Source organism: Argentina silus (assembly GCF_951799395.1).
Source record: "Argentina silus genome assembly, chromosome: 9".
NCBI classification, from domain to species: domain Eukaryota; kingdom Metazoa; phylum Chordata; class Actinopteri; order Argentiniformes; family Argentinidae; genus Argentina; species Argentina silus.
This window is the reverse complement of record NC_139663.1, coordinates 15,914,268-15,928,996: the sequence shown is the minus strand read 5'-3', so window position 1 is coordinate 15,928,996 and position 14,729 is coordinate 15,914,268. Positions and strand designations below refer to the sequence as shown.

Here is a 14,729-nt window from a genome sequence, read left to right as displayed (position 1 = left end):
AGCCTTTTTATGTTAGAGATGAATGCCTAACAATTCTTTAAATTAACATTAGGTAAATCCCTAGAGAGAGAGAGAGAGAGAGAGTGCATGCGTGCGTCCATGTGTCCGTGCACGCGTGTGTGTCTGAAGTGGGAATTGCATCCCACTTTGGCTCACAGGTCTTTACGCATGAGTGGAGTATTGCTCACAACAAAAGCACAAATAATATATATGTCACAATGATAAATGAATGGCATGAAATTAAGAGGCAATATCAACATGCTGTAGGCCCTACCAGCACCAGTGTTGTCAGTTTAATGCTGGCTCAAGTTGATAGTCAACCTCCATTAGCACAGTACTGTTCAGGGACCAACTCCCTCCTTGGGTCCTTTGTCATGACAGTTTACAAAAACTATCTCTGCCCTCCTGGGTAACAGAAACAGCCACTCTCATATTATTGTTGGAGACTGTACAATCACACCCTGGGATCTGAATGCTTGGGAAATATGTACCAATGTTGTAGCAGACGGCTGTTTAAAAACATATACCACATGACTGGGCACATGATAATAAGACAATCCAAAGACAGTCCAAAATAACATTATGTTGGACAAAGAAAGAAAAAAAGGGCTTAGAGATGAAAACCTTTGAAAAATAAGCACTGCGTCATACCCCTCACAGTGCAATATACAGTATTTTATGAAAATTGGATCAGGGTTGGATCAAAGATAGCAGTTTCCTATACGTTCAGAAATCCCATTTCATCTTATAAAGAATAGACTCCTATTTTCTAATATCCGCAATCTCTTCATCATCATATACTCCCCCGGCTCTCAACCCCAAGCGTCCAGTGTTGCTTGTCTCACTTGACGCTGAGAAAGCTTTTGATCGGGTCGAACGGGACTTTCTCTTTATTGTTCTGGAGAAGTTCAGGTTTGGTAAAAAAAAATCGTATCTTCAGTTAAGCTACTTTATGCCTCACCATTGGCGCCTGTATAGAATAATGGCTTTTGATATTTCTTTGCATTGTGGCACTAGGCAGGGATGTCCCTCCATGTTATTTACGCTGTCCATTGAACCCGTGGCGATCTTACTTGCACTGGCGTATCACACGCTCCCGCAGCCCCCGCAGCGTATAACTTTAAGACTTTGGTAGAACGCACAATCTTGATGGGTGGCCACATCTCCCCATATCCTTAGCAGGCAGAGTTAATGCTATTAACATGAATATCCTCCACAAATGTGTATTCCCTTTTCAATGTATCATAAATATATTTTCTACACGTTTTTATATTTTTTTGATCACCAGTTTTATATGGAACGGAAAACACCCTTGAATTAGAAAATACTCCCTGCAGAGGCCAAAGGTGTTTGGGGGTATGGGACTACCTCATTTTCAGCTCTATTATTGGGCTTGCAATGTCCGTGCCCTCTCCTTCTGGGGCCAATCTTTTGTGACGAACGATATACCTGCCTGGTTACAAATTGAGAGAGCATCATGCCAACTCTCCTCTTTGGCTGCACTTGCTTTTCCCTCATTGCCTCTGTCAAGAGCATTGGCACAATATTACCCCATTGTTTCCCACTCTCTTAGAAACTAGGCCAAAATTGTAGAACATTTTGGATGGCAGGGTGGCTCTCTCCTGGCTCCTCTGTCTGCAAAACATTCCTTCCCTCACTTGTTAACTGATGCTGTAGACAAAGCCTTCCCCACCTTTGACATGTTAAGCACTGAATTTGATCTGGCCCAAACTCTTTTTTGTTTGTTTGTACAAATCTGTGACAAGTCAGTGACTTCATAAGACGTAATACTGGTCCAACATTCCCTAACATCCCTGATTGCACACCGATGGAATCACTGATACATTTTAAAGTGCTGCATCATGTCCATCTTTCAAAGACCAAACTAGCTAAAAATGTATTCTAATGTTTACCCCCTATATGTCCAAGGCTGTCTAATTTCTGGAGCTCTATTTTTCTAACTCTATCAGACATCTTCGGACAGACCGGAGAACCAGACCCTTTGATAGTTCTGTTCGGGGTTCTGGGAGCGGACGGCCAGCTCTTGGGTACCAGACGACCAGGCGACAATGTTTGTTACCCTCCTAAATTGATCCTACAGAACTGAAAACTCATATTGCAGGGATTAGAGATGTGTTACAGCATCTCCAACTTGAGAAATGGCAGTTCGTGCTGCGGGGGTCCATAGATAAATTCTACATTCCTTTACTCCCATTCCTTTTTCTATGCCTTTGCCCATGTTTAATATTGTTACATCGACAAACTCGTAAACAACGGGTAAAGTAGGCTACTTTGTCATGTTCTAATCTATTTGTTTTTCTGGTTTTTGTTTGTGTGTTTTATTTTGGGTTGTTGTTTTCTTCTTTTAAGTACCTAAGTACAGTAGATATATATATGTATATATTTATACATACATATATTTATCTGTACATTCCTTTATGTCATGTTTAGGGTTGTTGTTCAATGTTCTTATTGTAATGTACATCCATACATCAAAATAATAAACAGAGTTAAAAAAAAAGCTAGAAATCCCTTTTCATTTTGAATGATTTGCATGTCAAATGTGCTTATCCAGTGTGATTGACAGGAGCCGTGTTTATTAGCAGTCTGTCTAACAGCTGGGGCTCCTTCTCTGAAGGTTACCATGGCAATCTACCAGAGTGCTCGGCACCCAGCATCCCCTCGGGCTGCAGTCCAATGTCCTAATCTCAACTCCCCTCACAGCCTCCTCCTCAACACCACTCAGACCCAGGGGAATCCTTTTACACCTCCGTACAGCTCGTTCCTCTCAGATAACCAGCCTTAAGTTCTTTGACCTGATGTTGATCTTGTGTTTTTCTTTTCGGTACACTGTGTTACCCTGTCAGGGTTGTGGAAAAGATCAGATGAAGATTGATGGAGTTATGTAATTAGGGCCTTGCAAATGGAATGTTTGCATAGCATGGGGTATAAGTCCCCAGTGCTGTGGCAGTGTTTTGAAACCTGACAGCCACGACTCTATGTGTGTGTGTGAGGTTGCCAGCATGTTTAGAAGTTGTCTGGCAACCAGCCAGCCTGGAATCTAACTTGGGAACACAAGTGGCCGCAAACAATTACCGACTTCTGGCGGCACCCATTTCCACCCTCTTTTGTTTACCAAACAGTGACTGTTGGAGATCCAAAACCAACAATGTTCTGTACTACGGTACGCTTGTTAAAGCACCCCACCCGTCGGACAATATGTAATGGGAACAGACGAACTCCACTGGCTTATGTAACATTCTATTTAATCCTCTCAACCCAAATCCATTTCTATTGATCATTTCTGGAGCTGTCTGTTTATACAAGCACAGAGTAGTAAGGAAATAAAACCATCCCGATGCTTTTTTTTTTTAAGCTCTCCTGTGAATGTGAACATCTGTCATGTGGCATATGTGCTTTAAACAGTGGAGTTAGCAGCTGCCCACGGAGGCCAGGGCACTTGAGCGAATGAGAGCTTCACGTGTAGCAGACACTAAAACACGTGCACACACTGATAAGACAGATAGCAACCAGGTGACCCTTATGAGAGGACAATAACTCGAGCTAATAACGCCTTGTATTTGTCCAATATACCGATAATGTAGTATTTCAATGCATTGTGGCGATACTAATGAACATTGTCTGATGAATATTTCATGAATTAGACTGCTATGACTTATTTAGTGTGTACACTACACTTGCAGCATTGCCTCGGATGTATTTTCATTCATCATAGAGAAGCATAATTCACTTTGACCAATGTGACATCTTTGTTTGTTGTATCCATGAACAGTAGGCTATATGTATATGTGCCTGTATCAATATAGGGTGTGTGTACATTATACTTGCAGTATTGCCTCAGATGTACAGTATTTTCATTCGTCACAGAGAAGCATAATTCACAGTGTGTGTTTCCATGCACAGTAGAGTATATGTGTATGTGCATGTATCAATGTAAGTACCTGTGGAAGAGTGTGTGTGTGTGTGTGTGTGTGTGTGTGTGTGTGTGTGTGTGTGTGTGTGTGTGTGTGTGTGTGTGTGTGAGCATGTGTGTGTGTGTTTGAGCATGTGTGTGTGTTTGAGCATGTGTGTGTGTGTAAGCATGTGTGTGTGTGTGTGTGTGTGTGTGTGTGTGTGTGTGTATACTGTAAGTGTTAAGAAATACTGCACATCTCAGAAAATCCACCACAGCCTCGCTCATGGGTATTCACACAAGCATTGTCAATCCTCTGACTTTCTCTCTGATGCATGGCTTACTACACAGAATATTAACATTGTCTTATTATCAAGCAGCTGCAGCCACCTCCCTGCCTGTGAGCAAAGGGGGGATTATAGATGCACAGCCTGTGGTAGGCGCAATACATAAACCGAGATCACCAAAGCACAGTCCAGCTATTCCCTATTCATTCCATTTATTAAAGGCAGATCTGTGTCTGCCACATGTGACCTCCCAGAGCTGAACCAAGGAGAAGAGAAGAACACTATTCTAATCATAGCTGTGGAGAAGGGCTGACACAAGCCTTGAATAGGCCAGTTATCTTTCTATCTGTTTGGAGGGCGAGGAGGCGCACGTGACTGTGATTCGATTGCTTTACTTCATGGTCAACAGAACCATTTTGAATGTATGGTTCTGTACCAAGTGTTTGGTATGTGGTAGACACATGTATGGACATGAAAGAGACAAGGCAGTTGAGACGGGCTGACCTGATCAACGTTTGGCTGTAGCACATTTCTGAAGCCGAAAGGGCCGTTTCAAAATAATCAGCAGCAAATGCTCGTCGTGTGTGAAATTCACTTCTGTCTCTCAAGACCTTTTCCACAGTACAAAGTATCATGAAAACCTGCTTCTCAAAATGAAACCAATATGTTTTCAAAGAAAGATGACGCATGAGGAGTTCTTGACTCATACGAGCCCGAGAGAAACTGTGAGTGTGTGAGTCAAAGAGGTCCCTTCTCAAAGAAAGATTTTTAAGATATCGAGAAAAGGTTCAGCAAAAGATTTCAGTGTACGGCCAGATATAGATAGGAGGGAAGGAGTACGATTGTTCCTGCTTATGATGAGTAGCACAGCGCATTGCTTGGTATCCAAGGTATGGCCTTAAATGAAACAGAGGTCAACAATAACATATTTAAATGGTATATGTACAGTGCGCCATGCTATTCCATAGGCTCTTATCACACCTCCTACAGTACTGTCTCAGTGAAGTGGTAACTCCCTACACACACTAGCATCCCTTTTACTTTTCCAGACAGGCAAAGCTTGAAGGTTTTCGACTACATACTCTAAACCTCTCTTGAGTCAATGTGTAAGCTCTGGTCTCATTGCTGTAGAAGTGAAGCTCTTGTGACCCCTCTTCCCCTCCTGGCTGAGGTCTCTATGCTCGCCAGCCATCAGCCATGCCACTGTCCTCTTCTCTCCCCAAGCATTCCGGTCCCTCTCTCAGACAGCAGAATGAAAGCAGGAGGATTAAGAACTGCCGTCTGCCTCTTCTTCAAGCTCTTATTTATTTATATCCAGAAGGCAGTGAATGAAATGTCACTTTGAGCTGACTTCAGAGGGGCCATTTTTCAAAGTGATCATCATTATGGCATAGCTTGCGATTAGGTCCCCATCTGAGGATAAGCTGAATCCCAGTTAGCTTGAGCTGATCTCTTTGACTGTTCACTGCACAAGGACAGCCTCAAAGCATGGACAGAGACAAAAAGCACAGGCCATATCAGAGTGCAGCGAGACACCTTATGGATCTATGCTGACCTAATCAATGACAAGGAATCCAGGAACCTGACTATGTCTACATGGCAGTGCATGCATAGTAATATGTCATATGGGCTTGGCAGATATACATCATGCTAATTTTTGGAAATATGAAGAAATATGATTTTCAACTGTTCTCATCCTGAAACCTCAGCTGATGTTTTCCATATCCTCAGTATGATTTAATATGGAGATGAAATCCAATACCTTAGTCAATATTTTTGTAGCATAACTACTGTACAAACCAAGCTTTGTAGTAGTAACTTGAGTAATGAGGATTGGAAGCAGAACAAATGGATCTCTACAAGTCTCAGTCCCTAGATGGATTAAGGCTTCTACTTGGCACACTGTGATGTTTGTGTTATGGTAGCTATTCAGCTGCACAATAAAACCTTACTTTTGTGTATAGATGCTTTAGGCTCTCTTCTACATGTGTGAGAGTGGAAATTGTACTATGTACTGTACACTGATGCTTTTGTTAAGCAGACGCAGTCATATGTAATGTTTATCCTGGCTCATCTTCTGTGTATCACTTGACTCCTTGATGGATACATGTGGAAACATAGAGAAACATAGAGAAACATAGAGAATGTGACATGTAACACTTTTCTCCCAGTGTGTGTCAGAGGCCTCCAGGGGGTGCTATACTGGTGGGTTCCACGCGCTATGCTAGCCAGTGTGTGACTGAGCGGAAGACAACATGAACAGCATGCCACCTCTCCATCGTTACACACTTCCCATTCACTCTCTCCCTATGATCTTCCTCTGTCTTTGTTCCTCTGCCCGAGAAGCACCGTGGAGCCGCTGCAGTCACAGCCTCAGTAAACAAAAATCACAGTCACCAAAAACAAGCACAGTCAGCGGTCACCAAGACACAGCGAGGGCAGCAACAACACTCACAAAGGACACAGAATTAACTCAGGAATACAGGATTATAAAGCATCAAAGGACAAGAAATACTGCAATTAGTCTCGCTGTCAAAGATAGCACTTCCCTTTTGTCTCGTCTCTTGTTGCGGTGAGCTGCAGACGATAACTTATACACAAAAACAATGTCCTCATACAATGTCACGGATACCCACAGCATACAGTATTTGTAATGCATGAGGATCACATTTACATTCATTACATACATAATGGACCAAGGATATTCTACCAGCCTATTTATTCCTTCTTATTCAGCAGTTTGTGCACATTTTAGGAAGAGAAAGTAGTCATAATCCCGGACAGCATTGGCCTGCAGGAAGGTGAAATCTGTCATTGTCCAGGGGGCTTATGGACTTACTCAGCACGCGCTAGACCAAGACACTTTGCATACTGCATCCCTTGTAAATATGCATTACATGGATTTTAAGAACGCCTGCCTGGAAATGTGAAGTGGATCTGTATGAAACTGTACTATAACAGTCCTACGTGGCACCTCCTCTAGAAGGTAGAAATGTGAAGTGGATCTGTATGAAACTGTACTATAACAGTCCTACGTGGCACCTCCTCTAGAAGGTAGAAATGTGAAGTGGATCTGTATGAAACTGTACTATAACAGTCCTACGTGGCACCTCCTCTAGAAGGTAGAAATGTGAAGTGGATCTGTATGAAACTGTACTATAACAGTCCTACGTGGCACCTCCTCTAGAAGGTAGAATATGCAGGTAGCCTATCCAATGACTCTCTTTGCATCAAATATCCATTTATAGATAAGACCAAGACACTGATCAAACAGACTTAAATATTCAATTTTACAGTAGCACTACTGACTAATTTCCCTGCTTCTTTGCCCCAGATTTGGGATGTGTTCCATGTACACACTCCACTAAAGCCCTTTGTTTTCCCTGTGTTGTTGAATAAAAAGCCCAACGGTAACAGATGGACTGACTTATTATCATTGTAATAGACAAGGCCCATAAGCATGCTGTGTTTTAAGACTGTGGTTAAAATCATTTAATTTAAGTGGTTCACTGTTCCAAGTGATGCGCTTGATATATGTATTAAATTAATTTGATACTGTCCTGCTGCTCACAAACCACAACATCAAAATGTGTCCAAATGACTGAACACAGCTACAGTATGGTGTGTATTAAACATATCAAGAATGATCCATCAAGAAAGCCCAAAACAAACAAAAGTGAAAGTTGAACTTCGTATGATATGTTGACCTCGAAAACAGTGATAAGGAAGCTGGACAGAGGTGAGCGGATACTCTTTTATCTGAATCACTGATAGGGTGCTCTGCTCTAGCTGGGCTTGGGAGTGTCGGAATGAGAAGTGCCTAGCCAGCCTGCTCTCCAGTCCAGCCACGCATGGAGGAGGAACACCCACTGAGCCCCACGCTCGCCTGGAAGAAACGGTTCACTGAGGCTGCAGCGGAACACAGAAGAATAGAATAGAACAACAGAATGCAGGGGCGGAATACTAACCAGTCTCACAGCGGTGGTGAGAGCTGAACTTTACTTAACCAAACAAACACGTCTTTTTAGCAGTAAGGTCTAAATAATTCCAAAATAAACCCTTTTCAGAGGTCATAGAGTTTGAAGTCAGGTTACATAAACAATCATACTGTAGAATCAGTATTGTTTTATCCCTATTTTCTCCTTTACTTCAGAGTATTTGGCAGACTTAGCAGCCCATCCTTGCATAGCAATTATTCAGTCACTACCTGATTTTTAAGATACCATCGTGCCTTCAGGATATAATCCACACAATTTCTCAACCAGCGTGTAGAATAAAAGCACAGCAGTGTCATGCATTGATAAGATTGTCTCTGGGAGGCACCAGATGCTGTGCTCTGCCACAGCCGACAGTACATTTCCTCAGAATGGGCTAAAGCACTGAGAAATCTGACAACTTGTCTCGCCTCATGTTCCTGAACATGCAAGGATCTGTAGCTTTCTCCTGTCACTAAGAAATTGCAATCACAAAATCCTGTACATCCTATTTCTGTCAGACACAGGCCTTTGCACAACCATTCTGTAACTGAATTAAATAGATGTTAACAGCCTTGTGCATGAAGAATACCGGGTGTCACAACTTATGGCGTTTCATAGTAGTAAATTGCTACTATAAAACCGACATGAACAGTAGTTTGTATCCTGAGGAGTGATGATATGAGTCTAGCTTAGTCTTTCAGGCTGCTATGCTCTCCTGGCTATAGGACATCACTCACAAGACTGGTGAGCAAGACCGGTAGGACTACTAGAGGTAGGTGGAAGTTAACTATAACAACTGATACAGTGTCAGATAACTTTCAGATAAGGTAAGAATTGGGGGATAGATATTGTGGTTACAGGCATGTACCTCTCTCAGACCAGCATCAGCCTAATTTGATGAAAATGCTGGCACCTTGTGGTAAAATCATGAATTAGCCTCAGGAATAAGTGCTCATCAGTAATAGGCTACTGCAAACAGATTATTAATGTGTGCATTAAGTTAATACCATAATAAAGCGAAGTCATTAATTGAAAGTAACTTAAAGTGAATATTAATAACTATCGCAGAACTGTGGTGAATAATTTACGGATTCCCAGTACCACGGCTGAGTGATCATGCACATCCTCACTGGCCAGGGCAGACTAGGGTCAATAAATCACTGAATGTCTTCTGTGGCTTCCCTTGGCAACGAATCAACAAACCTTATTAGGCAAGAGGAAAATATGCCGAATAAATACAGGCAACAAACAAACGCCAAAAGAAGTAAGTGATAGCACCCTAATGATTGTATGTTAATAGTCAAATATCTTGTTATATTTCGCTGGTTACCTTGAAGCGACCACATCAGCCACGATACATTGTGACAATGTGAATGTGCGAATATGTAGCATTAGAACTGGAGTATCGCAGGAGTAGCGAGGGTATCGCCTCCAAAACGATGTCCCTTATAACTTCGTTATAACACGCTGTTGTTGTTGTTTTTTTTGCTACATTGTAACTACACCGTGGCAGTGAGAGCGCAGTTATGTTGTTCTTCCTACAGGGGGCGTTGTAACACAATACTGTATAATAGTGGAGGTGAGAAACACCAACTTCAACCCTCTAGCATATTTATACACTATTGCAATAAGGCCTTAAGCCAGTTCAGGACACAATGGACATAGCTTAATCTTTTCACTGGGTTGACTGGGTTGATATATATTACTGTATTACTGTAAGTTTTGATTATGTTTACACAGCAGAGATGGAAGATGAGCTATAGAAAGCTTTCTTTGTGTTCCTTTGAGAGAACACAGGGGCAACCTGATTAGGCAAACACGATTTTTCACAGATGTTATTCTCTATGGCTCAGCCATTGTAAAGGGATTTCACATTGAATTTGTTCAAAAGGGGCGGCCACGGTGGAAAGACTGAGCTCATGGGTAAAACCTCTTTCTGTGGAGGTTGGAGTTAACATCAGTTGGGATTATGTACAGTGAACAGTAGACTACCTGCTGTGAAGGAAATGTTTCTGCTTCAAACGCTGAGAGCAAAGTTATTGATGTCTGGATTCACATTGAGAGACATTTTCCTTTGATTCACTGTCTCAATTAATTTCTCAGTCACACAGGAGTTTCCTAGACCTTAAGTAAAGCTTTTCAGCTGCAATGACAACCATGATATGCACTTGGGGGCATTCAACTGTAGATTATCATGGCAGAAGATATGGCACAGTGTAGTGAGGCCTTGTCTTTTGTGAAGTAGCTGTGTGAAATGGCCCTGACATTATTACTGCATAAAATCACTAAAACAGGCATTCGTATGGAGGCCTAACTGAATTTTATTTGCAGATTCCCTTATTAGATTAGATTAGTATCTCTTTTATCAATAATTCTACAATTTGTGCGGATCAGGTAAGGTTTACTTCCTCTTATCCATATTTAGTTAATGCATCAATGTATTACTCCTAGGTAACCATTCCAATATTTGGACAGCAACGTGCCTTGAGGATATTTCATGAATCCATAGAGGAAGGCTCCAGTGAGAGATAATCCTTTTGGCCTCTGTGAAATTAACTGAAAGCACATGTTTTACGAACATGAAAAGTAGTTGTACACCATGCAGGGCCAGACATTAGACATTCCAGGACACTCTAGGACAGACAGCAGATACTCTAGAACACCAAGGTCAGACAGCAGACAATCTAGAACACCAGGGTCAGACAGCAGACAATCTAGAACACCAGGGTCAGACAGAAGACACTCTAGAACACCAGGGCCACACTCAAGGCCAGACAGTAGACACTCTAGAAGACTTAGAGTTTAACCCTAAGCCTGGTACCCTCTGTATTGCTGTTGGCATCCCAGTCGTGATTTATTACATTTGAACACAGATATTATTGCACCTGCCTACAAGGCACATTTCCTGACTGGAACTGCAATGCGTGGGTGACTCATACACTGGTGTATTGCTGTGTTTTCACCTGCTGTTGGTGATCAGCTAGATGGCCCTGAGTGTGCTTGGAATGTTAGGTCTCTCTGATGAGGTGCACCCCAGAGCTGACGTTGTGTGCCCCTGTGGAACTCCACGTAAGGCACCTCCGTCTCCAGACGGGATTTCCTGTGTCTGAGGGAGGGGCTGTGCCTCAGGAACCACACCCCAGCAGAAGCAGGGCTCTCAGGGCTGGGGCTGACAGAGGAAGCCTAGGACAGCAGTGGCTACACTCAGGCCCTTGGTGTTTAACTAGTCACCACAATGTTGTTTCCTGCCCTCATTGTTTAAGATTGAAAGGAAGGATGAGCCATCACAAACCATGATGGTTCTTTTGCCCTTTGTAATTCATTTCCCATGACGTCTATTTCTGTTGGTAGCTATTGTATCTGATTTACAAAGATTGTTGAATTGCGAGTCATTTAATTGAACTATACAAATACATTTCAAATAAACTTTCTTTGATGTATTCTCCATATGATCACTGTGTCTGAATGTCCTATGGCTTTGAAGCTAAATACAAAGATGAGATTGAGAAGCATTTGCAGTTTAGTCACATTCTCTTTCACAGTGAAACACACTTTCAAAATCTTAGAGAAACCGTAACTATTATCCAATTGTGTCTTGAGAGCACAGAGCAGAGACTATGAGAAGAGCATCAGTGAGACACAGCAGTTCAACCCTGAGCCCACCACAGATCTAAACACAGAACCCAGTACAAGCTCCTGTTCAAGACAACCTATCAACGAGGGCATCATGGGGAAGAAGAAAAATAAGGCTTTAAAGGTGACCAACAATGAGAAGAAAATGGTATGGTGCAACACAATTTTTTAGAAAAAGTTATGTGAACACTTACTGTAAATGCTCTTGTTGTTCTCACCTTGTTGTGGTGTAATACGTGTTATGGATGCACTGTAATGAGGACTTGATGGTGTTGTTTTAACCCCTAAGGCAACCTCATTGGAGGGAGCCTGCCAGTCCTTCAGGTCAAAAAGTATACAAGAGGAATACAAGAGGTTCCTGGACCATTTGACGCTCTGGCTCCACGGCCACCAGCAGCAGGCTGAGGAGGTCTTCAGCTACTATGACACAGACCGGAGCGGAACCATCAGCATGGAGAACTTAGAGCTGGGTAATCTCCCTGTACTCGTACACCCTCATTCCCAGCAGGCAACAGCTGAAAATCTGTCTCAAAGCTTTCATCTGGGTCTCATGGCAACAATTAAGGCATTTGTGAGGATTAGCTCATGCAGACGGCAAATACTCTACTTAATGCTGTTTTACGATTAAGAGTTCAGTTTTGAACTTTTCGAGCCTTTTTGACAGTCAATTCCTTCTAAAGCCAGCTGTAATCAGCTGTTCCCAGCTCATTTAAAAGTATTATAAAGGAAATCACTGGTGTAAGAGATACATGTACAAAGCTTTTTTATGAGACCCCTTAGTCATTACTGTCTAAATGCCACTGTGTGGTTTCATTGAAGATATACTGTAAGTGCTTATGGTCTGACGGAGCTTTGAATTGGGGGCTCTCACCCCCCATATATAAAAGCTTGTCCTGGGAAACAAAAACAGAACAATGTTCCTTTTGTCCTTCAGGCCACGGACATTGAGTAAACTGTACATTGGTACTGACGAAAGCATTAATCCTCCAGAAAGTTTGAGCCAAGGAAAACTAAGGAGCACAGTCAGCCTTAAACCCAAGCAACGGCTCTATGGCTCTGTGGCTCTGTGGTAAAAGCCATTCAATGGGTGATTCATTGCACAGATAGCATCATCCTCTCTCTCATCATAGATCTGAGCAGCACAGGCTAGAGGATGAAACGTTTAGTCACAATCCTGCCTTTTCAATTTATTTGGCTCTCTAGCCCCTTTGCGTTGGTGACTTTGTGAATAAGTCATCACAGAAGAACCTTGGGAGACCAATAAGTCAAACCCATCTGCTGGCTTAAAAGATACATGTACAATTTCTCTAGTGCAAGGCAGGAAAAACCCACTATTAACAATACATGTTTCATTGAATCCTTCTCATTCTTAGGGATTAAAGACTTGGGGATCCCCTGTCTACAGTTTCAGCTGTACATGCTGGCTCAGCTGCTGAAGACAGGCAACAATGGAGAGATCCATTACAGAGACATGAACAACCAATTACAGAGAGCAAGGTACAGTAGGTAAAGCAAATTAGGATTTTTGGGGGGATTTTTCAGCACATTTTAGTCACTTTAGCATGTTTCCATTGAATGGCATTAATGATGGTCAATTATGTCCCGAAGACTGGAGGGTACAAGGAGAAGAGATGAGAAAGGGGAGGATGCTGACCAAATACGCACATTGATATCAGAGCAAAAGGAGGAGGGTGAAGGAGAGAGAGTAGAGGATGATATGAGACAGGGCTCCTGGGGTGAAGATGGTCCCTGCTGTTTGGAGATCACCAGGGAGAAACTGAAGCCCTGCCCTCGCTGCCAGCTGGGACTGTGGAGCCCAGCCCATCCTGAGACAAAGAGGTAAGCAAGCACGTATGTAATATGTATGACACCTAATGTATGTCATAATAGACACATACATATCCATACACACAGACTACTACTAAGTAGTAGTACACACTACTAAGACATATCCATATAATGCATACTGTACAGTACTTTAACATAGTACAGACTCAAATTCACCCCCATTTAAGATGCATGTCAGGAATTGATGTTTGTCCTGATGTTCAAAGCGGCCTGTGTAAAATGTTTTATATTTATGTCTTAAAAGACAGACATCAATTTGTACACCAGAGGAATTGTTTCACATATCATTGTGGTTAAATTGGAATAAACAAGCAGCACTTGACAAACTGTAACTATGTAGGGAGCAACCCACAAATTGCTGCTACCGAAACAGAATATCTCCGAGGTTAACCGTGTGGACCAAGCCTCTCTGGACAAAGTTATTTCTGACACTCAGAGCTCTGTGATCAGCACTAAATCACTTTGTGACACACCTCATATAACTTTGCATCTCACTGCACATGGAATAGACAACAATAAAGCCATTGGTTAGAAATATATTTTCCTTTCATCTTTTCCATTGTGAAACATTGTTATAGGTTCATTCTTCTGAGTCTCAGACTCATACCGTTTGACTACGGTGGACCCCATCCAGGAAACTTTGAGGTGGTGGTCCCCAGCAGCACCAGGGTGTGGGGCCTGACCAGGGTCATCAAAGAGCAGGTTGGGATCCAGAGCTCCAGGCTGCAGGTGTTTAGAACCAGGGTCCCATCCCAGGAGTCCTTCCTCCCTCCAGAGAGCTCTCTGAGGGAGTGTGGCTTCACAGGGGGACCAGAGGACTCACCCCATCAGGTTACACTCTTCTATGAATACAGACTGGAGTTCACAGACTGCCCTATCCTCAACTGTGACCACTACTTTAGCTAGGCATAACCACTGCAGACTATGCATCTACTAATAGGTGTACAGTATAAGTATTATTACATGTATTCCTGATCAACAGATATCACTTTGGAAAGAAGGTGTAACATCTTGAATCAATCACAGTCTACATTTGGCTGGGTTCAGCTGAGTTCAGCAGTTTTGATAGTG

General features: G+C 42.4%; 1 protein-coding gene across 1 annotated transcript in view; it reads right to left on the bottom strand.

Moving 5' to 3' along the window:
* apol (apolipoprotein L) overlaps window positions 1-14,729 on the bottom strand; it is a 194,109-nt gene that overhangs the window by 79,410 nt on the left and 99,970 nt on the right. The window lies entirely within an intron of this gene.